The sequence below is a fragment of the Lagenorhynchus albirostris genome, chromosome 14 (assembly GCF_949774975.1).
Source record: "Lagenorhynchus albirostris chromosome 14, mLagAlb1.1, whole genome shotgun sequence".
Classification (NCBI taxonomy): Eukaryota; Metazoa; Chordata; class Mammalia; order Artiodactyla; family Delphinidae; genus Lagenorhynchus; species Lagenorhynchus albirostris.
In genome coordinates this window covers 19,637,608-19,659,060 of record NC_083108.1, presented here as the reverse complement: position 1 = coordinate 19,659,060, position 21,453 = coordinate 19,637,608, and the positions used below count along the sequence as shown (strand labels likewise).

General features: G+C 40.6%; 1 pseudogene; it reads left to right on the top strand.

Moving 5' to 3' along the window:
• The first annotated feature begins 797 nt into the window (after window positions 1-797).
• On the top strand, window positions 798-15,810 carry LOC132503832 (uncharacterized; annotated as a pseudogene).
• The last annotated feature ends 5,643 nt before the right edge of the window (window positions 15,811-21,453 follow it).

The window sequence follows — 21,453 nt, the reverse complement described above, 5'->3', positions numbered from 1 at the left end:
GGAATAAAGGTAGGAAGATAGAAAGGAAAAGAGGATGGGTGACTGTTTTGTGGATTACAGTAGTAGTTTTTAGCTTACTCAGGCCACAGCTCATCACCAGGAAAGCTGATGCAAGATGAATTTTAAATGAAGATTTAACTTTCAGGTAACAAAATTATCTAATAAGTAAACCACATAGAAAAATCAGTCACATTATCTAGAGGCAGGACTGATTTGGGTGATAAAATGTTATGCTAGACTGAGCACCCACCATCAAACTCTGCAGAGAACCAATGCCATGGAAGAATCTTTTGATAAAGGGTGCTTTGCTTCTACACTAAAACTAGTTGTGTGATTTCAGGCAGTTATCGCACCTCTTCATGCCTCAGGTTCCTAATTTACAAAATGGGAATAATCATCATAGTACCTGACAGGATTGCTGTAAGAATTAAATCCCATGATGTATGGAAAGCACCTAGTACTGTGCCTGGTACTTTGTTGAAGGGAGGAAATAAATGTTAATTAGCTATTGTTGTTATTATCTGTGTATGTGCCATCAGTGAGCAAAGAGTTGGGGACCAAAAGAAGTGTTTTGTTGGTCTCTAATTTGGCAATGCTTTCAACGGTTTTTTTTTTTCAACTGAGATTATTGTTTAAGAAACAACTTCCTTCTTTCATTTCCTTAACTTTCAGCTCTATATAAGCACTTCCTTCCCTAAGAATTATCATTCTTCTCCTCTCAGGGATCTCTCCATTTGCTAAAGCTACATCCCTCCCCCGTTTTTCTTTTTCAGTGAATTGCTTGCCCATCTATGCCAATGGACAACTTAGCATTTGAAATGCATGAAGATGCAAAGCAGAATATTGTGTCTGGGGGGAAGATGAATACCATATCCAGAATGGTAAGAATGTAAATGGGGACTTAAGTCTTGAGATTAGTTCCCCCCATAACCTTTATGCAGAGGTCAGGAAACAGTCCCTCTTTAGACCAGCTCTCTTCAAGTGACCTTCTTCAGAAAGGTAGCATCTCCTGCTCTGAATATCTCCTGACTTGCCATCTCTCATAAACTCTTAACTCCTGTAGCTACTTAATGGCCCAGCTTTCTATGAATTGTTGTTCATGGCATTAATGAGTTGTTTATTGTTCAATATATTACCCTTATACAATGCTAAATTGAATATGTTGGTAAATGATTATGTTATACAAAATGTACCATTTAAGAATTGATAATTTTTTAAATTTTTATACAGTTTTTAAAGATTACTCTCCATTTAGTTATTACAAAATATTGGCTATATTCCCTGTATTGTACAGTACATCCTTGTAGTCTATCTTACACCCAATAGTTTGTACCTCCCACTGCCCCACCTTACCTTGCCCCTCCCCCCCACACACACTGGTAACCACTAGTTTGTTCTCTATATCTGTGAGTCTGCTTCTTTTTTGTTATATTGACTAGTTTGTTGTATTTTTTAGATTCTACATATAAGTGATATCATACAGTATTTGTCAGACTTATTTCACTTAGCAATAATGCCCTCCAAGTCCAACCATGTTGCTACAAATGGCAAAATTTTATTCCTTTTTATGGTTGAGTAGTATTCCATTGTATATATACCACCTCTTCTTTATCCATTCATCTGTTGATGGACACTTCCATATCTTGGAAATTGTAAATAATGCTGCTGTGAACACTGGGGTGCATGTACCTCTTTGAATAAGTGTTTTTTAAAATTATTATTATGTACCTAGGAGTAGAATTGCCAGGTCATATGGTAGTTATATCTCTAGTTTTTTTGAGAAACCTCCATACTTCCACAGTGGCTGCACCAGTTTACATTCCCACCAACCTTCCCTTTTCTCCACATCCTCACCAACATTTGTTATTTGTGTTCTTTTGAATATTTAAGAATGTTAAAGTAAGAATGTCTGTTAGAATTATTAGTGATCAAAGATTTGCTTGCTCAGGGAGAAAGACCAGTGGAAAAGGAGTCCTGGACATCATTGCTTATACAGGTCATTTTAGCGGTCAGAGGCGTGAGGGCAAATTGGTCCAAAGGTTAGGGTGTGTATTTTCTTGGCAGCTTTCAGTAATGTGGATTGTAACTCAGAAATAATACTGCTGTTTCTAGCATATATTTGTGATATGAAACCAGGAAATAGTAACATAGAAATACATGGAAATATTGTGACTTGGAGATGGGTGGTGACTTGGAAGCTCATTTAGGTAATACACAGGAGGAAGGGAATTTAATGAAGCTATTTAATGAAGGAGGGAGCGGGAGAGAGAGACCTGTCAGGCCCATTGACTACTGATATGTTGCTTATTCCCATGCATGTAGCTGTACATGTAAATGCATTTGTACATTCTGGAACCAAAAAGTTCTTAGAAAATACTACTTATTACCTCTTTGATTTTCAGGTGAAGAAACTGGTAAATAGGGGCTAACTGACTTGGAATGCATTTCATATACAAACTTAACTGGGTACTTAATTTTCTAGTATTATTCTGTGCCCCAGCTCCTTGTATTTTTATTTTTATCCTTGTTTATTTGGATGTCATCTGGGTATATGGGGTGTGTGTGAGTGTGGGGCTGTGCCCCGCAGCCTGCAGTCCTTGCACTTGCCCAGCTGCTAGACTGAAGAGAGAGCCTGAGTCAGCGGCAGAGACATCAGTGATTCACCGGACACGGAATCTTACAAGTCAGAGGCCGAGGTCCTGGAGTGACACCCACCATGTACAGGCAGGCAGGCAGGACAAGACAGCAATCTTCCCTGCGTAGGGGAGGAAGAGGCTATCAATTATAGGGGGCATGACATCAAAAGGGCTCCTTGGTTGCCAGGGGGACTGTGGAACACATCTCCGCACAGCTCTCTGGGTTAGCAACCAACGCAAGTGCCTGGTTTCCTGTTGATGACTGAACATACTGGAGCTGGTCTGGTCCCAGGGCTAGAACAATGGTTAGCGGAGGTGGCTGTGGCGGGCAGCGATCAGGCAGGTGGTTACTGATTAAACTTTCCACTTAGGAGGGAAGGCAGTCATGTGCATAAGTAAGCATGAGGCAGGGCTGGGGAGAGGGCAGGGGGTGTACAGGGAGCAAGAGAGCAGCCGTCTTATGGGGCCTGACCATACTGTGAGTGTACGTATGTGTGTATTTATTTACACATGTAGTATTTTTTTTAAAGCACATTCTCTGCATTCAAAGACCTTATTCTTTTTTTTAAATTAATTAATTTATTTTTGCTGTGTTGGGTCTTCGTTTCTGTGCGAGGGCTTTCTCTAGTTGTGGCAAGTGGGGGCCACTCTTCATCGTGGTACGCGGGCCTCTCACTGTCGCGGCCTCTCTTGTTGGGGAGCACAGGCTCCAGACGTGCAGCCTCAGTACTTGTGGCTCATGGGCCTAGTCGCTCCGTGGCATGCGGGATCCTCCCAGACCAGGGCTGGAACCCATGTCCCCTGCATTAGCAGGCAGACTCTCAACCACTGCGCCACCAGGGAAGCCCCACATGTAGTATTTTACTCAGTATGTTTATCCCACAAATACATTTTTTTAAATAAAGAGAAAATAAACCAAATTGAGAAAGGAGGCAATATTTCTCATGCATCAAGAGTAGAGAATAATGGCTTCATAATTTCTCCTAGGAAAAGAAGAGGCAGTGGTCACTGACGAGCATTTTCCTGGTGTGTCTCTTGGCTGCACCATTACCACTGCATCTGGAGTCCTGATTCTCTCCTTGGTTTATGTTAACAACTCTCAGCCCCATTCAGAACCTGGAGCCCAGCCTCTGCAAACAGCAATTCCCATGGTGCAAAAGGGTGTTGATCCAAAATTCAAGTTTCTTAATCATTTACCTAAATCCAACGTATGGATCACACGTATTAGGAAAAAGAATCATCTATTATAAATGGTGATTCCAGAACAAAGTTTCCATTGCTTGTTTTCTAAGCTTTGTTCTGTCTTCATTGGAAGGAAGCAGCTGTGGGCTGTTTGGAGGAAAGGAAGTGAGGGATAGAGAAGGGGGAAAGTTGGGTGGATATTGGCTCCAGGCAGAATTTTTCTTTAGTAGATAGTTCTATATTTGGCTGGAGGGGAGAAGTGCAGGACAGCCCTGTTCTCTTGCCAAGACAGGTGTTCTTTTTTATGTCAAACGGAGACTGATAGCACTGCATGTACCACGTTGTCTCCCGGAGTCTTGCAGACCTATTCTTTCTCTTCCTTTTGGGGGCTCCAGTACTCGCCACACCACCTTGCCTTTTCCCTTGTGCTTCCCGCTTACCCCATAGGCCATGGTGGCCTCACGTTCCTCAGGAGGTGGCCTCCATGCTGCTGATTTGCTTATGGCTTTTCAGGTGTTTGAGTTCCCCAGTGGTGCAATCCAGTGGACCTGGTACAGGAACAATGCCGAAGACTATCTCAGCATTGAAGAAGACGCCTTTGGCAGCAGCTTGAACAGTCAGAGCTCACAGATGACTCTGGGGACCCTGAGAATAAAAAGCAACGGCCTCCGAACACGGCTGTCTTGTACAGGTATCACCAGTTTGCCCACGTTCTGCCCTTAAGCATTTGTGCTGTGTGTCCTCAGGCTATTATTTAGGTTGTTGCAAAACCTACTTAAATAAGTGGTAGACCACATCCAGGCTTTGGCTGTGTACTCAATTAGATTAGTTATCAGTGCCTTGAAGCATTAACCTGTTTGTTTTAATTATTCTTGGCATCACTTTGAACTTCTTTCTTCAGTATGAAATCATTTTTCATACATTGTTAAGCTAAGATCACTGTTCCATCTTTTTTTATATATTAATTAATTAATTAATTAATTAATTTTATTTATTTATTTTTGGCTGTGTTGGATCTTCGTTGCTGTGCGTGGGCTTTCTCTAGTTGCGGCGAGCAGGGGCTACTCTTCGTTGTGGTGCACGGGCTTCTCATAATGGTGGCTTCTCTTGTTGCGGAGCATGGGCTCTAGGCGCACGGGCTTCAATAGTTGTGGCTCTTGGGCTCTAGAGCGCAGGCTCAGTAGTTGTGGTGCACGGGCTTAGTTGTTCTGTGGCCTGTGGGATCTTCCTGTACTGGGGATCGAACCCGTGTCCCCTGCATTGGCAGGCGGATTCTTAACCACTGTGCCACCAGGGAAATCCCCACTGTTCCGTCCGTTGAGCCAAAGCTAAAACTGGTAGCTTGATCTAATGATCAAAGAAACTACAGCTTCCCTCTAAGGAATAAAGCAGTGCCTGTAATAACAAACTGGTTTGCTGATGTTCAGCCTGGAGTCTCTGAGATCAGCCAGTTGGATGCCCTTTTGTGGTTTAGACCTTTAAGAATTCTTTGGAAGTGAAATTAGTGTGCTTACTTGAATTTCAAATAAGTCATTAATTCTGAAATGTATTTATGGCTTCTGTATTCCAGACCCTGGGGAAGCTGAAGTGACTAAGCTCTCATAGAACTTTCAGAGTTTGGTCTTACCCTGATGATCTTATTAATAGATCAGCCAGTTTTTTGTGTGTGACATATTTCTGTTGTTGTTAATAAAACTCCTTTTTTATACTTGGACAATTCACTTGATTTTAGAATTTACAGCAAGAAGAGAGATTAGAGCTTTATCTATATGAGAGGAAACCCTTCTTAGAAGAATACCTGGACACACAGTAAAGCACTATGTTATTACTATTATTATTATCAAAATTATATGCAGACTTTTTCTTATCTGGAAAATACATATGCCTCTGTATGCATACACACACAGACACACGCAAGCACACACATGCATGTGCGTACACATGTGCCTGCAGTCTTTTCAGACTATCAAACTAGCATGAACTTAGAGCTCTGAATGCTCAGTGGGGGTGGTATTGCCCAAAAGGGGGCAAAAACTGGTTGTTAGCAGGGTAAAGATATTACTCTTTTAATGCATAAAGCATAGATGTACATGTAGTACATGAGCAGTATGTGTATACAGTATACAGATCTATAGTACCTCTGTATAATGTGTTAACATTATAGTACCTATGTATAATGTGTTAACATTTCGTAGGGTGGTGATTAGAAAAAAAAGTCTAACGTGGTACCTTAGAAGGGAGGTAATGAAAAAAGGTTGAGGAGCATTGCTCTAAAGTAGTGTTGGATGAGCTCTTCCGTTTATGTTTCAGGGGACAGCGTGGATTGGGGCGGTTGATGGTGCTGTCGTTACCACGTACAGTGTTACAGCTGGCCAAGTGAACTTCTTCCCTAAAAACACAGTACACTGGATAGAGAATGTGGGGAGTGAAGACTGCTTTTCTTGCTCTTCTTTTCTACACATCATGAACTTCAAACCCTGGAAGCTGATGATGTAATTTTTTCTATACCTGAGGGCATCGCTTCCAGGTCACTTGAGGTCTGTACCACTGCTGAGAGCAAATCCCATGAGGGTACAAAGAGGGCATGAATATTCGGGTTTCTAAGGTAGCAGTCAACAAAGTGACATTGGGGTAATGGGCTCAAGAGCATTGAAGTTGAATTGCTCTTTATTGTCCCTTACGAAGGCCTGCTGTAGGAGCTACTGTATAGTGAATTGGTAGAAAGGTTACGATATAGTTAATAAAAATTACTATAATTTTCATCTCTGAAAAGCCGTTTGCTCATCCAGGGATAACTTCGCTACAGATAATGTAATTGTGTTTTCCTAATCTAATGCAGAGGTTCCCACAGTTTTCCTGAGGAACGGCTGCTTTTCTCTTTCTGATCTCTTTCAGTAGTTATACTATCACTGGAGGGATTGCTGATAATGCTGGGTATAGAGGGTCAGATGTGGATGCTGACAGTGCAAATGGGTGATCAGAATTGGTGATGGCCCGTGAGTGGTACCTGGAAGGGGTTTTGTGGTAAATTTAGGAATCTAAATAATAAGATTTTGAGATTTATCTTGCAGCAGATCCTGCTCTAATGTTATAGGGAGAAGTAGAAGAAATGAGTCATTAGTGAGAGCGTTGGTAAGCATGGGAACCAGTGTATAATTTTGCAGGCGTTTATATTGACCATAAAATACTAATGCCCATACATTGAATGCTTAGAAGATTTTCATAAAGATCACAAGTCTTAGGCTAATCGAGGTCAGCTCTTTTGACTGGGCCACTGAAAACCACACTGGTGCCAATGCTGCCCTATCCTCAGCTACCGCCCCTTCTATTGTTAAAATTTGTAGAATGTTTCACAAATACCTTATATGGTCTCTTATGTGTTTCAGCCTGAAGGTGGAATTAGTTTCATTAGAACATTCCATAAGCAAAAAGAGGATGAGGGGGTCAGTCTTCCTCCCAGCTTGGCAGAACTGGTTGTCAATGCTGATTACTCACAGTCTCCAGATAGCCTTGTGTGGAGATAATTGTATGACCTGAAAGGTATAGTGTGTTATTTTGTGAAGCCTTTTTAGTTAAGTATTTATATATATGATTATATAGGTGTATTGGATTGAGATGTAATGTGTTTTTTACAGTGGGTCACAGTCAAGAGAAGTTTGAAAAGACACATTTCTCAACAGAGTAGGAAATGTGAGAAAAGGTCTGGAAACAAAAGAGAATGTGGAAAAAAAATTCAGATTGTGAGGGGGGTGTGCTGGGGCTGGGGGATGCTGTAGGAGAAGAGGCTTATGAGAGAGGAGAGGCCAGTCATGTAGCAATTAAGGGGCTTTAAATAGGAGAGTGACACAATGAGGTTTTTAATTATTTTATTTTATTGAGGTATAATTGACATATAACACTATGTTAGTTTCAGGTATACAACACAATGATTCAGTATTCGTATATATTGTGAAATGATCACCACAATAAGTCTAGTTAACATCCGTCACTATACATAGTTACAGAGTTTCTCCTTGTCACGGGAACTTACAAGATCTTAGCAACTTTAAAGTATGCAATACAGTATTACTAACTATAGCCGCCTTGCTCCACATTACATGCCCATGATGTGTTTATTTTGTAACTGGAAGTTTGTGTCTCTTGACTTCCTTCAACCATTTCACCCACCCCCACCCCCACCACTGGCAGCTACCACTCTGTTCTCTGTATCTGTGCGCTTGGGCACTTAGGTTGTTTCCGTATCTTGGCTATTGTAAATAATGCTGCGATGAACATGGGGTGCATATATCTTTTTGAGTTGGTGTTAGTTTTGTTTTTTGAAGTGATGACCAATCCAGCTGGATTGTGGAGAATAATTGGAAGTGGCCAGGTGAGAGGCAGGGTGATGAGTCAGGGGGCTCCTGCAGTCCCTCCAGTAGGGGATGATGGTGGCCTGCACTATGTGAGAGGGAAAGAATTGTTGAGAAGCAGAGAATTTAGAGACGCAGGACTGACAGGGCTTCGTTGACGGATTGAGGGGAGAGGTAGGGATTGGTATTTAGGATGACTCTCACGTTTTCCAGCCAGGTCCCCTGACTTGAATGCCTGTCTTAAAGAGGTCACTCTATGTTAGAAATTTCAAGAGAGTTTGGGAAGTTAGGATAGTATCTGACAGTATCAGATCAATATCTTGGGGGAACATAGGATGTGGTATTGGCAGTTCCTACCACATAAACGTTCTGTGACTATAGAAGGGCTATGTACCTTACTAGAACTGCATTTGACACTCCTTTTGTAGTACCATTTTGAAGTAGTTTTATCTTATTTTGTTTTTTAAACTTCATCTGATTCAGGTTCAAAAGAATATCAATTTCCAGGAGGAATAATACAATTGGCACAATATTGGAAAAACAGAAGTGAACTAAGCAACAATGAAAAAATTTTTAGTGAATTCCTGAATCAGGTAATTAGGAAAAATGTTTTGAAATTATTAAAATATTATTTACTTAATTATTATTATTTAATTATTATTAAAATGGATGAAATATGAGAATTAGATTGGATTCATCATTTTTCTAGACAAAGGAAAAGGAAAGAGCTAGTCAAACACTGGTTGATTTGATCAATGCAAACTATTGATTGAGGCCTCATTGTGAATTTGGGAGCTTAACTTCTTGGCGTGGGTGGTTACATTAACAAAGAGACTGGATGCTCGTGAGATTTCTCTTTTCATTTCTCTTTTCATTTTCATTTGTTTTAAATGCTCAACTGGCTGTATTGCTTAATGACTAAGAGCACAGCTGTGGCATCAAATTCCCTGATTCAAATCCCAGTTCTGCCACTGGGTGACCCTAGTATACTCAACCAACCTAGAATTTAATTTCATCTCATAAGGTTGGTGGCAACCTTATAAGATTATTATAAAGGACAAGTGACATAATAAATGTAAAGAACATAAAAAATTGCATGTTCTCAGTGAGGACTTCATAAATATTAGTTATTATTATGATTATATGAATTGTTAAGTTGCTGAGTTGAATGTTGGCTAAATAACTGGATTTCATTTTTCTTTTTCTTTCTCAAGCACAAAAATGCCCTCACTTTGAGTACACTCAAGATTTATAACAATGGATTAAGACAGCCACATTTTCATTTTAATGCAAATGAAATAGGATATGTAATAAGTGGATGTGCAAAGGTAATTCCTCTGTGAACAGGTTTTTTTTGAACTTTCCTTTTCAGTGCAGAAAGAAGCAAACAGGAGGTATTTCTTTGTTTTGGTTCAGTTGTTGGTAGCATAATAGGACTCTGTGCCAATGGCTTTCTGGGCCATTTCCACAGAGGATACCATGCAGGTCCTGCTAGGTAACTTCCAAGTTTGCTCTTAGCATGAGAAGGGGCTAAGAACATTTCAGAACTGATAAAGAGGTTTATCACTGATGGTGAGGGGCTGGAATACCTGCTTACATGTTCAGAGTTTTGCATTCTCAGGTAATGCAAGCATTTAATGTGCTCTACTTTGGGGACTGTGAAATTGGCTGTTTGCCTCTCAGTGTAAGATGAGTGGGGGGTGGGGAGATGTGGAGCGCCAGCAGCGTGGCCATATATCCCCATTTATCCAGGATCCTTCTGACACATACTTGTCATCTTGGTGAAGTTATTAACATCACCCCCTTTGATTCTTCGGAAAAACCACACGAAGTAGCATGTTACTACAGGGCTCCTGGGGAGATCTACAGGTAAAATGGGCTTCTCTAGCTTGTACCTGAATCAGTCTTGACAGAAAGAATCAGAACAGACTGAAATTCACCTTTTATGTCACCCATAGCAAAAGTTTTAAGTTTTTAGAAGTGAAAGCTTTAATAAATTGGAAAAGGGCATTGTCATCTTCCACAGATTTAATTTCAAGGATCGGATTTTATTTTTGGTGTGCTTTGTGCTCATCTGTGTGCGTTTGTGTGCACATTCAGTCTCGAACTCTTTTTTAAAAGACCATTAGGATGCTGCTCTCCCAGAAGGCTGAATTTTCCCAAGCAAGTAGAAAGGCGGGCATAGAGGCGGTAAAACACTGCAATTTAAATCCTCTGCCTAATTAGGGAGTGTCACTGATAACCCTTAATTAGAACATGTGATTAATGCTCTTTTTGCATGATGTTCTACACTATTGAATTCACTAATGCATTTTGAGGGACATTTACTTTAAATAGAGCATCTTTTAATTTTTGTGGGATTTTGTCTCAGAAACAGGAGAGTTAATGTGCAGGATTGCCTCTTTTCTGCTATTTACCCTCTCTGCGAAGTCCCTTTATAACCATATGCTTTTATCCATCTGTTCTTCACTATGAATACTTAGCCTTAATGAATATTTGATTTTATTTGCTTAACTTCAGCATAGTTTTTTTTTTTGTTTTTTTTTTTTACAGTACGCGGGCCTCTCCCATTGCGGAGCACAGGCTCCGGACGCACAGACTCAGCGGCCATGGCTCATGGGCCTAGCCGCTCCGCGGCATGTGGGATCTTCCCAGACTGGGGCACGAACCCATGTCCCCTGCATCGGCAGGCGGACTCTCAACCACTGCGCCACCAGGAAAGCCCTCAGCATAGTTTTTTCCCCGCCTTAGGTGGGCATTATCAATGCTCAGTGTACCATAGAGTTCAGCGTTCACATTGGAGATGTGATATTTTTCCCCACTGGAACCCAGCATTACGTTAAGAGTACATGCGATAAGGAATTGCTTCTCGTTCTTGCCTTCAGCACTGGAGACCAGGTGAGAATAAGCCAGTTCAAAAGAGATTGCTGAGTGCCAGTGATGTGCATGATACTCTGCTAAGCAATGTATCTGCATCATAGGGGGCCCTCAGTATATGTGTGTTGAATAAATGATTGAACTGGCTGAACGAATGTGTGAAGAGAAGAATCAAATAATCTTTTCATTCAGTTATAAAGAGATCCAATACATCACATTCCCTCTTAATTCCCCCAATTCTCAACCAGCTGAGAAAAAAGACCAAAGAGCAGTATATAGAGATCCAGGAAATCATTTCTATTACTAATCAAGCAGGTATTTAAGAGAATATGATTAATATCTGTGGGCAAGTGGGTTTCCTAATATCTATCTCCAGAATTGGGCTGGCCTTCCGACATTGAGGTGGGCCCTTGTACTACCTTACATCGTAGAGAAGCAGAGCATGATTTTTGAAGCTTTGCCAGTTCCCAGACAGAGAGGGAGAAGCTGAAGTGAGCATGGCTAGTTTATTCTTCTGGAATTTACTTGGCAGAGAGAGGAAAAGAAGAGTCTCTTGTATATGAAAAGAAACTTTAGGAGACATGAAGTAACATTGAGTATGATTGAGCAGTGCTACCAAGAAGGAGTAGCATTCCTTCCCATCATTCTTTGTTTTAAGCAAATCTGATATATCATGATCTGCAGTATAAAACATACATTAAGAGGAATTGTTTATTGTATTACATAGTTGTTTGCTTTTAAAAATTCACCCCAGTGTTCCTTAATTAGATGAATAATGTGTTTGAAAAACAAGAATAAATAGTGGAATTTAGATTTTTGAACAGTCCTTAGGACTAGGTTCCCTGCTGAGACTGGGTGAGAATTATAACAGTCTGGGTATTCCTGGGGCAAATCCAGGAACAGATAGACATTCCTCTTGGCCATGGTTCTTCCTACATGGAGACCCAACAAGATCTCCGCGGGAGAGCACAGCATGAATTCAGCAGTATCATCTACAGAACCTACGCCATCCTGCTCAGTGGTGCTTATTTCCCATGATGACACTTTCCTTCTTTGAGGGACACTGGAAAATTCCAGCATCTGCTTCTCTGGGTCTCTAAACCTTCCTGGGGTTGCCTGGGATGAGGTTTGTGAAGAGCTCTGTGAGGAGGAGATGCAATGGAAAGCTAGCTGTAGACTCTCGGGGGGAAGAGGATTCCAGTGTCCCCTGCTTTTGGTGTGGGGCTCACCACTACTGCCACCCCCTTGGTCATCATTCTCTGCAGCTGTTATAAGAACAAATCAGGAAGCAAAACGAAATCCAATCAAATATAAATAGGAAAAGAAGGGAAAAACTCATTAAAACAGCAAATTAGAGTTAAAAAAATTAAGATCAAGAAAAGGGAATTTTAAAAATTAATTAAAGACTAATGTGACGTGAAAGGCTAATACCAACAAATTAAAACTTAAAAATATGAAAGAAGGATAAAGATAACAATTGAAAATTATTAAATACAAGTTAAGAATTAAAGAATATAAATCTTTTGAAAAGAGAATAGAAGTAGAGGGGTTCTTCTTTTTTTTTTTTTTTTAATGAAAAGAAGCAATTTAAGGGAGTGATCCACAGCAGGGAAGGAAAACATGAATCAGAATTTTGGGTAGAAGGAATTTTTTTTACATCTACCCCCACCGCCAGGAATGTCTGATATGCATCTTGAGGGAGCATAACCCCAACTAACCCATTAGAAGGGGTATTAGGGATGTTTCTAACGGGGATTTATTTTGCATAGGGGTATGAAGGGAAAGAGGAAGGAGGAAGAATAAGAGAGAGGCTGAGAGACAGAAACACATGCCTAGAAAGAAACACAGAATGAGACATAGGGACACAGAGAGAGACATACATGCCCAGAGACACACAGAGATAGAGACATACAGAGAGAGAGACAGACAGACAGAGATCTACAAAGAGAATGACACAAACACAGAGAAAAAGAGAGAAACAACACAGATACACAAATAGAAGGAGACATACAGACATAGACACAGAGAGGAACAGAGACCCATAAAGAGACAGAGACACAGAAGGAGAGACACACAGATACACACATACCCAGACACAGACAGACCTATACACAGAGGGGCAGGGAAAGGCAGACATACCTAGAGACACACACACAAAGAGTTAGGAGAGAGATTCAGAGACAGATAAGCTCAGAGACACACACAGACACAGAGAGAGACAGAAACACAGTGAGAGACACAGAGAGACCCACATACATGCAGAAATTGAGAGGCTGGCTGAGAAAGAGAGGTAGTGTCAAGGGGGAGGGGTGCAGAAAGGACAGTAAGATCGTGATAGAGAGAGGGCACAAGGACAGACAGGGTCGGAGCCAGCCAACTGGACAGCCAGGCCAGTTAGGCAGAGATGAACTACTGTCTCTGGTTGTGCAGGAGGAGGACTACTTACCTGGCAGCCAGGTAGCCTCCATCAGGTGCCTGTGGGCATGGAGCTCTGAGGGGCCCTTTTGCCACTAGTCCCTGCTTACAAGTAGACAAAAGGTCCTGCTCCCTCTTTAAAGAGAACTACCTCCCAGTGGGATGGAGGTCCCTTCTAAAGAAAGCTTCAGGGCTTCCCTGGTGGCGCAATGGTTGCGGGTCCGCCTGCCGATGCAGGGGACACGGGTTCGTGCCCCAGTCCGGGAAGATCCCACATGCCGCTGAGCGGCTGGGCCCGTGAGCCATGGCCGCTGAGCCTGCGCGTCCAGAGCCTGTGCTCCGCAACAGGAGAGGCCACAACAGTGAGAGGCCCGCGTACCGCAAAAAAATAAAAAAAAAATAAAGCTTCAGATGCCTCAGCATCTCTAGCTATCAGTCAGACTTTCCTTATTCCCAGAGTCGAAATGGTGAGCTCCCCATGGCAAGAGAAGACAAGTGTACAAGGGGACCGTTCGCAGGAGATTTCATAGCTCCTAATGTTACACAGCTATACCTACAGTCTTGAAAATGCCTTGATGGCTGTAAGATCTTTGTAGGAACCTGAGTAATTTGGTGCTGATACATCTTCTTTTTGTTTCCACTGTAAGTTGCAAACCCTTGACATGGACGATTATCTCCAGGCCACAGCAGACCACATCCTGGCCCAGCTTTTCTTCAAGCAAAGTGAGTTTAAGAAGATCCCCAAATTCAAGGAAGACCAGGCAATCAACCTGCCTTAGATTTGCTGATGAGTTCATATCTATTCTTTGCTCTTCATATGTTATTCTTGCTGTTTTTAAAGAAGGTCCACTTGGCTAATGAGCTTGGAGCTCTTTACAGAGTGATATTGGGAAAGCAGGTGTGAAGCAGCCCTGTGGGCTCATTTAGCTGATAAGATCATAGTCAATTCATGCTAAGAGAACATTTCAGTGTACTCTGTGCAGATTATCTATGGAGGGGATCTGATAAATTAAATTAATATATTTTTGTGTAGATTTTAATCACGTGTATATATTTGTTTATTTTCCTTTTGTTACTTCAAATTTATTACTCCAGAGGAAAATCCGTTTTTTTTGCATATCACTGAAACTTAGTGCCGTGCTTGTATTTTGGTTATATTCATCACTGTGGAAGGAAGTAGGGAGATCAGCTTATGTATGTTGTACATACGGAGGCACTGGAACCCGGGTACATCTAACTTTGTCTGGAGAGTTTAGTATAGAACCTTAGGTTAGCCATTCTCAACCCTTTTGTTGACATGAAGATACTTTTTATAAAGCCCAAAATTTCAAGGACTCAGTCATACGAGTAGTTGAATATTTATTGTATATTAGCTGAGAAAATACTTAATGACAAGCTAATTATGAATTCAATACTTTCTTTGAATGTATTTGGATTTTATTAAGCACATCATGAACTATTTACATTTGAGGAATAGTCATCCCTATGGTTGAGAAGCATGTGTTTTATTTAGTGTATTGGCTGGGTGTGTATATGAATTTGAGGACTACTTGTCATCACTTGAAAACTGGTAGAGGCTAGTGGTCTCTAAGTTGGGGGTCATTGTCTTAAGTAGAAAAGAATTTGTTCAGATCTAATCTGTGCTTGATTTTTGTTTACAATTTATTTTAATAGGTATTTGGTACCCCTTCATTTTGCTTGGGTATCACCATCAGTTCTGGGCTACCCTATATAAAACCCAGTCAGTACAGACACTTTTTAATGCCTTGAACCACCACCCTCTTTCAGTTATATTTCCCTGACACATAATGGAATTTTTAGATATCTTAGGATGTTTGCTCTTAACCTAAAAATAAATCTGTATGTATTTCTCTCTCTGTGTGTGTCTCTCTCTCTCTTCTAGATAACTAGCTCTATTGACTATATAGAAGACAATGAGAATTAGGAATGACTCACTTTTGGTGTGGGGAAGTAGCCATCTACATAACGTACATAATCAGGTCATAAAAGGCCTGTCATCCCTTGAAACCACCTTACTGTGTATTTACCTTATTGCCATTTTCCAGGAGAGCCAGCTGAGATCAGAGCTTGGTAGCAAAAGGAATTTTGTGGTGGTGGTATAGTTCTGAAGAGACCTTGTAGGGAATGCGTCCCCATCCAGGAAGAAGAACATGATGCAGGGAACGGCACAGGACAATAGGTATATGAAAGGTGGATGTCCAGATAGAGGGGAATTGGTCATAAAAGGAAATGGCAATGTGTGTCAACATATTTTGTTTGCAAATTTTGTTTTACTTTGGAAATTTTTTAATATACTATGAACTAGTTCATAATCCCTTTTCTTGTATCAGGAAGTGTTATATTAGATTACTATGTGGTCATTTAATAAAGATTTTGTGTATCTTTGCATATTTTCTCATTTAATTTTAAATGAAACCTGGTTTTATGAATTTGAAGCATTATTGGATTCCCTCTGTGCATCCTTGAAATATGATATATCATCATCTAAAGAAAATATGTTACGGTGTTGGAACTTTCTGGGTTTCCTGATAATAATATACTGGAAGCCTGACTTAGGTTTCCAGACTACTATGTATTTAAAAAAGAGAAAATGTTAAAAATAATCTAATGAAGACATGTCAGTTGGAATATTGTTGGTATGTTATTTTATGGGTTTTTTTTTTTTTCGGCTGCACCACTTGGCTTGTGGAATCTTATTACTTCCCTGACCAGGAATTGAACCCAGGGTCACGGCAGTGAAAGCACCGAGTCCTAACCACTGGACTACCAGGGAATTCCCCAGGACGGGGACTAGATAGATATGTTCTTAATTTTCACTTGGTTGCTCTAATCTCAGTCTTTTTCCCTCCTTGGAAAGCTGATTTCTAGTTTTCATACCATTTTATTCTTTAGTGTAACTTCATCCATTAATACTCAAGTGCTTTTAGGCTGTTTGGTATTTCTACTTTATTTATTACCAAATCAATAGATTGAAGAGTGAATTGCTCAATCAGACATTATTTGTCATCATTCAGGCAAAACCCAGACATTTAACTGAAAACCTCCTTTAAAACTGAACCTACCTTAACCACTTTATATGCACATTTGATTCATTTGAAATGGTATGAATTGTACATAAAAAGTTCTTAAATGTCAAAAAAAATCTTTAGAACTTTTTAACAGCAGCTTTGAATAACTGAATGGAATGAATGAATTTGACTAGAGGAACTACAAGGTTAGGTAAACACCACTGAATGTTCCTTATTGCTTCTAAATAGTGCAAGGTAGTATAAAAAGTTTCTTTGCTCATATTCTCATCCTTTCCTATGAAGAGTAATCAGGCTGCTTTTTATTGTCCAACCAATTTAGGAAAAGGAAAATGGTCACTTTTACTATGTAACTCGATTCCTAATGACCGTAATTTATCAATGGTTGAAAGTGATTTTCAACTGTATAGTATTATTAATTTAAAAAAAACGAAGAAAAGAAAGAAAGAAAGAAAAAAAAAAGGCCACGGTGATTTTATGTTATAATTAGAAGTTACAAGTGGTGTTTCTTCATGCTCTGCACTCACCATAGCTTCGTGAAACTCATATGTTCACTTTGGAACACTGTTCCTTTGACCAGAATAGTAAGATGCTGGAGAGTCCAGAAAAGAATAGCAATGCTAAAGAGATGAAAAACTGTGTTTTATTCACTGAACTTAAATTGGAACTGTTTGGAAAAAAGAAAGGATGACGTAGAACGATGAGGTTGTACAGCTGGTAGAGGCCACGTATCACGTGGTCTCAATGCTTTAACTCGCAGAAATACAAAGTGAGACCTGAGAAGGGTAAGCAGGCTACCCAGATTGCAAGTGAGGTATTTGAGACCAAAGTCCAGATCTCCTGTGGTGCTTCCCACCTCCCGTGTAGAGTTATGTGATTACTGTCTTCACGTATATAAACGAGTCCTCCACCTGAAGCAGAACTCTACACAAGAAAATGTACCATCTTCAAATGGGAGAGGCGGCTTCTCTTCACCCACACATCAGCAGCCCCAGTGCCAGCGCTGCTCCTCCTTTTCTGAGCCTCCCACGTGCCAGGTGCCCAGCCCCAGCTGCTTCTGTAAAGAGGTGATCAGAGCCTCCTGACATCACAGGTCACTGTTCCTATCTAGCCAAGTATTCTCTGCTTACGTTTTCATTTTAAATTTTTATTAACAATTTTTTACACTGACAAGATGTACCTAACATAAAATTCACCACTTTAAGTGTACAATTCAGTGGTATTAAGGATATTCACATTGTTATGCAGCCATCACCACTGTCCATTTCCAGAACTTTTTCGTCATTCCAAACAGAAACACAATACCAATTAAACAATAACTCCCCAGTCCCCTCTCCCCCCAGCTCTTGGTAACCTTTATTTTCTATGAGTTTGTCTCTTCTAGGTACCTCATATAAGTGGAATCATACACTATTACTCCATGCTTATTTTTATGAGTTTTTACTCATTTTCAAAAATTATGCCTTTACTGTGTGCTCATTATTGTACTAGGATACAGAAGAGACATAAAAAAGATGTGACCTCAAAAAATTTATAATTTAAATGTTTCTTATTCAGTTCTATATTTCTCTTCCCTCCCCACCCCTGTATTAACCCAGCCCTTATCATGAGTATTCAAAAGAATATTTGTTCATTCAGACTATATTAAGGAGTACATAGTAGCAAGATGAAAAGAGCTAAAGAGGTGAGTATACATTGTGCGTTCATATTTCCAGAGAAGGCAACACTCAGCCCCTTTGGTGGTTCCCATTCCACTGTCCTAACAGTTCTTGGTCCTCAGATTTTTCATAACTTTCATAAAATCGCTTTCCCCTACTTTTATTGAGGACAGGACCTCATTCTAGCGCCTGAAGTTTAAACATCCACGCAAGAGTGAGTTCTAGGGGTTTTTTGTTTTTTTGTTTTTAAACATTAACAAGAAACCCAGTGGCCTCAGCAGGTGGTGTTTACATCTCTTCTCTTGGTTCAGGAATGCGCAGCTTCATTCTACTGGCAGTAAATCTATTGTTTTAGTATCTTAGCCTGTTGAATTCAGATTCTTCCTTGGTTCAGAGTGTGGAGTAGCTCTTGCTGAAAGGGAGCAAGCTTTGATGTGCAGGCTAAATGGATACTGTACCAGGTGGGCCCGTTGTAGTGTGTGGGGGCCTGGACTCATGGAATGTCAGCCGAGGCATTAGCACACATCCCAAAAGCCTACTTTGGATGTAGGGTCAATGAAGATATTTAAGAAATTTAAAATCATCACCTAGAAAACAATTTGCAAAGGAAAGCGTAGCACCTTTCTTTTTTTTTTTGGTCTTTTCAGGAAATTGCACAATTAAGAGGCAGAGTTTTTAATTTGTTTTTGTTTGGTGTTAAGCATGCAGTATGCTGTAGCTGTTAGTGTCAAGAATAAATTAAATAAAAAATAGAACAATTACTAGTAAAGTTGGTCTCAAGTGATTCACGCAGAGCCTTTAAATGTCTCCTGTACCTTGATAACTTTTCCTCCAGAATCAGCACTGCTCAGACGATTATTGTCCTGGGAGACAACTTTGTCTCTCTTAGTAAGGAGTTATAGATAGCAGAACCAAGAAGAAGAAACTTCTGTCAACCAGGATGGATTGTCCTTCCAAATGTACTTTCTCTAATGTTGTAAAGTAAACCATTGGAGATGGGTTTACAAGTTTATAGTTCTGAGCTCCTCCCTGGCCTAGGTATGGGAAGGCGTTCTTAAATACACAGCTACAGAACAGAGAGAAGCAGGAACACATACAAGATAAGGGAAACCTATGATTAATTGTTGTTTTAAAATGTCATGACTTAGGGCTGGAGTAGAACTCTTGAATTTCCTTCCCATGAGATATCTTCAAATTTCTCTTAAAATATTTGCTTTGGGATGGGATTCTTTTCTAACCAGACACAATCTACTTCTGCCCATGTTTTTAGCTACCACCCCTTAGGTTTTTAACTTTTAGCTCCTCACTTAAATATAGCATACATGGAGAAAAGTGTCCAATCACAGATGTACAGCTTGGTGATTTCTGCAGACAGAACATGCACATGCAACCAGCACTTTGGTCAAGAAACACTACATTGGGCTTCCCTGGTGGCGCAGTGGTTGAGAGTCCTCCTGCCGATGCAGGGAACACGGGTTCGTGCCCCGGTCCGGGAAGATCCCACATGCCACGGAGCAGCTGGGCCCATGAGCCACGGCCGCTGAGCCTGCGCGTCCAGGACCTGTGCTCCGCAACGGGAGAGACCACGATAATGAGAGGCCCGCATACCGCAAAACAAACAAAACAAAACAAAAACAAAAACAAAAAAAAGAAACACTACATTGCCTGCAAGTCCTCTTGTGGGTCCAGCTTCCATCACCACCGCCAATATGATAAACTTACTTGTGCTTGTTTTTGAACTTCATGTAAGTGGAATCATACTCTCTGTGTTTTTTGGTACCTGATTTATTTTCCCCAACATTATATTTTTGAAACTCACTCATGTTGCTGCTCCTTCTCTTAACTTCTATGCTTCTTTTTTTTCTTTCTCTTCAGATAAACACTTAGCTTTTATGTGTCACCTCCTTGATGCAGTGTTGCCAGCCATGGCATGTGTATAAGTAGAGTGACTCCAAGTCAGGTCCTCCTGGTGGCCTTGATGGCTGGGGCCGTCCCTGCTCTTTCTCCTCTGCATGGTTACCTGGGAAGAACTGAGAGCTAAGAAGAGACAGGAGAAAATGACAAGCTCAGCACTCTCTGCATGAAGCTTCTTTTCCTTTAACACTCTTCCTCACTCCAACCCCTTCCACCCCAGTCCCTCAGGTGGGAGGAATGTCGATGCTGGCTACACCAGCCAGGTTCAACTCCATGGAGACACTTTCCCGAACAGGAGTCATTTTCCTCTAATTAGGGAAGGAGGAGTAGAGGAAAGTGATCTAGGAACATATTACCAGCTTTCATAAAGGGGTGATTTGTTTGGCCGGTAATTTGTTCATGATTTTTTCCTTCCTCTCCTGGTGTGCTTGCCCATGAGAAATGAGCTAATGCTTTATAAAATACAAAAATAAATTTAGCAACCTCTTTTTTAAGAGAGAGAGAGATTTAAACTTCACAAGCATATAGCATAGATGAAACAACCCATTCAAGTTTGAGCAATTGATTTTATAAAGATTTTTTGCCCAGATCTCTTTGCAGTATGAAATTTATAATAGCAGCTCTGTAATTTTGTAGGTCATCTTTTTACTAAGTACTTGTCAATTCATTCATTTTCATACACTGTGCAGAAGTAAAGCCAATAGCTGTCTGAATGTGTCAACTTCAAACACTAGTGCGTTATCAAGAAAATCAATACGATGTTTCAACACTCTTCCAACTTATTCTTCTGACCTCAAAGGCAGAGAACATTCACTGGAATGAAGTCAACTTAGATTCTTAGGTCACAGCCAAAGTGGTTATATTGATAAAATGAAGACAAGGGAATTGTGCATTTCTTTTCTGATGTTTCTTTACATATTTATGATCAGCGTTTGCAGCACTGGGAAAAATGTAGGAGGAAGTGGGAGGAACCGGTGTAATGGTTGCTGTGGTTTTAGATGCTAAGGGAGTTACAGACCCTCCTGTAACTCTGCAGTGGCTGCAGGAAGCGGTGTCAGGGTGGTGGAATATGGTACAGGGGATGGTGAATCCTTTTGGCAGGTCCCTTCTTATAGTCCTTGACACTGGCTGCCTATGTGGGGAAGTCGACTAGAGACAACAGCTCATTTGGAGATGCCCCCTCCGTACTCCTCTGTTTGGGGCATGAGAACCATTTCGATCTGCAAAATGAAATGTTGAGAATTCTGTATATGTAGGCACTTGAAATTACCTAGACCCCAAAAATGTGAAGGTCAAATAGAATAGGAGACTCACCTTTTGAAGCCTCAGTACAAAATATGCATGGAAAATTTGAATTTATTTTGTATTAAGTATT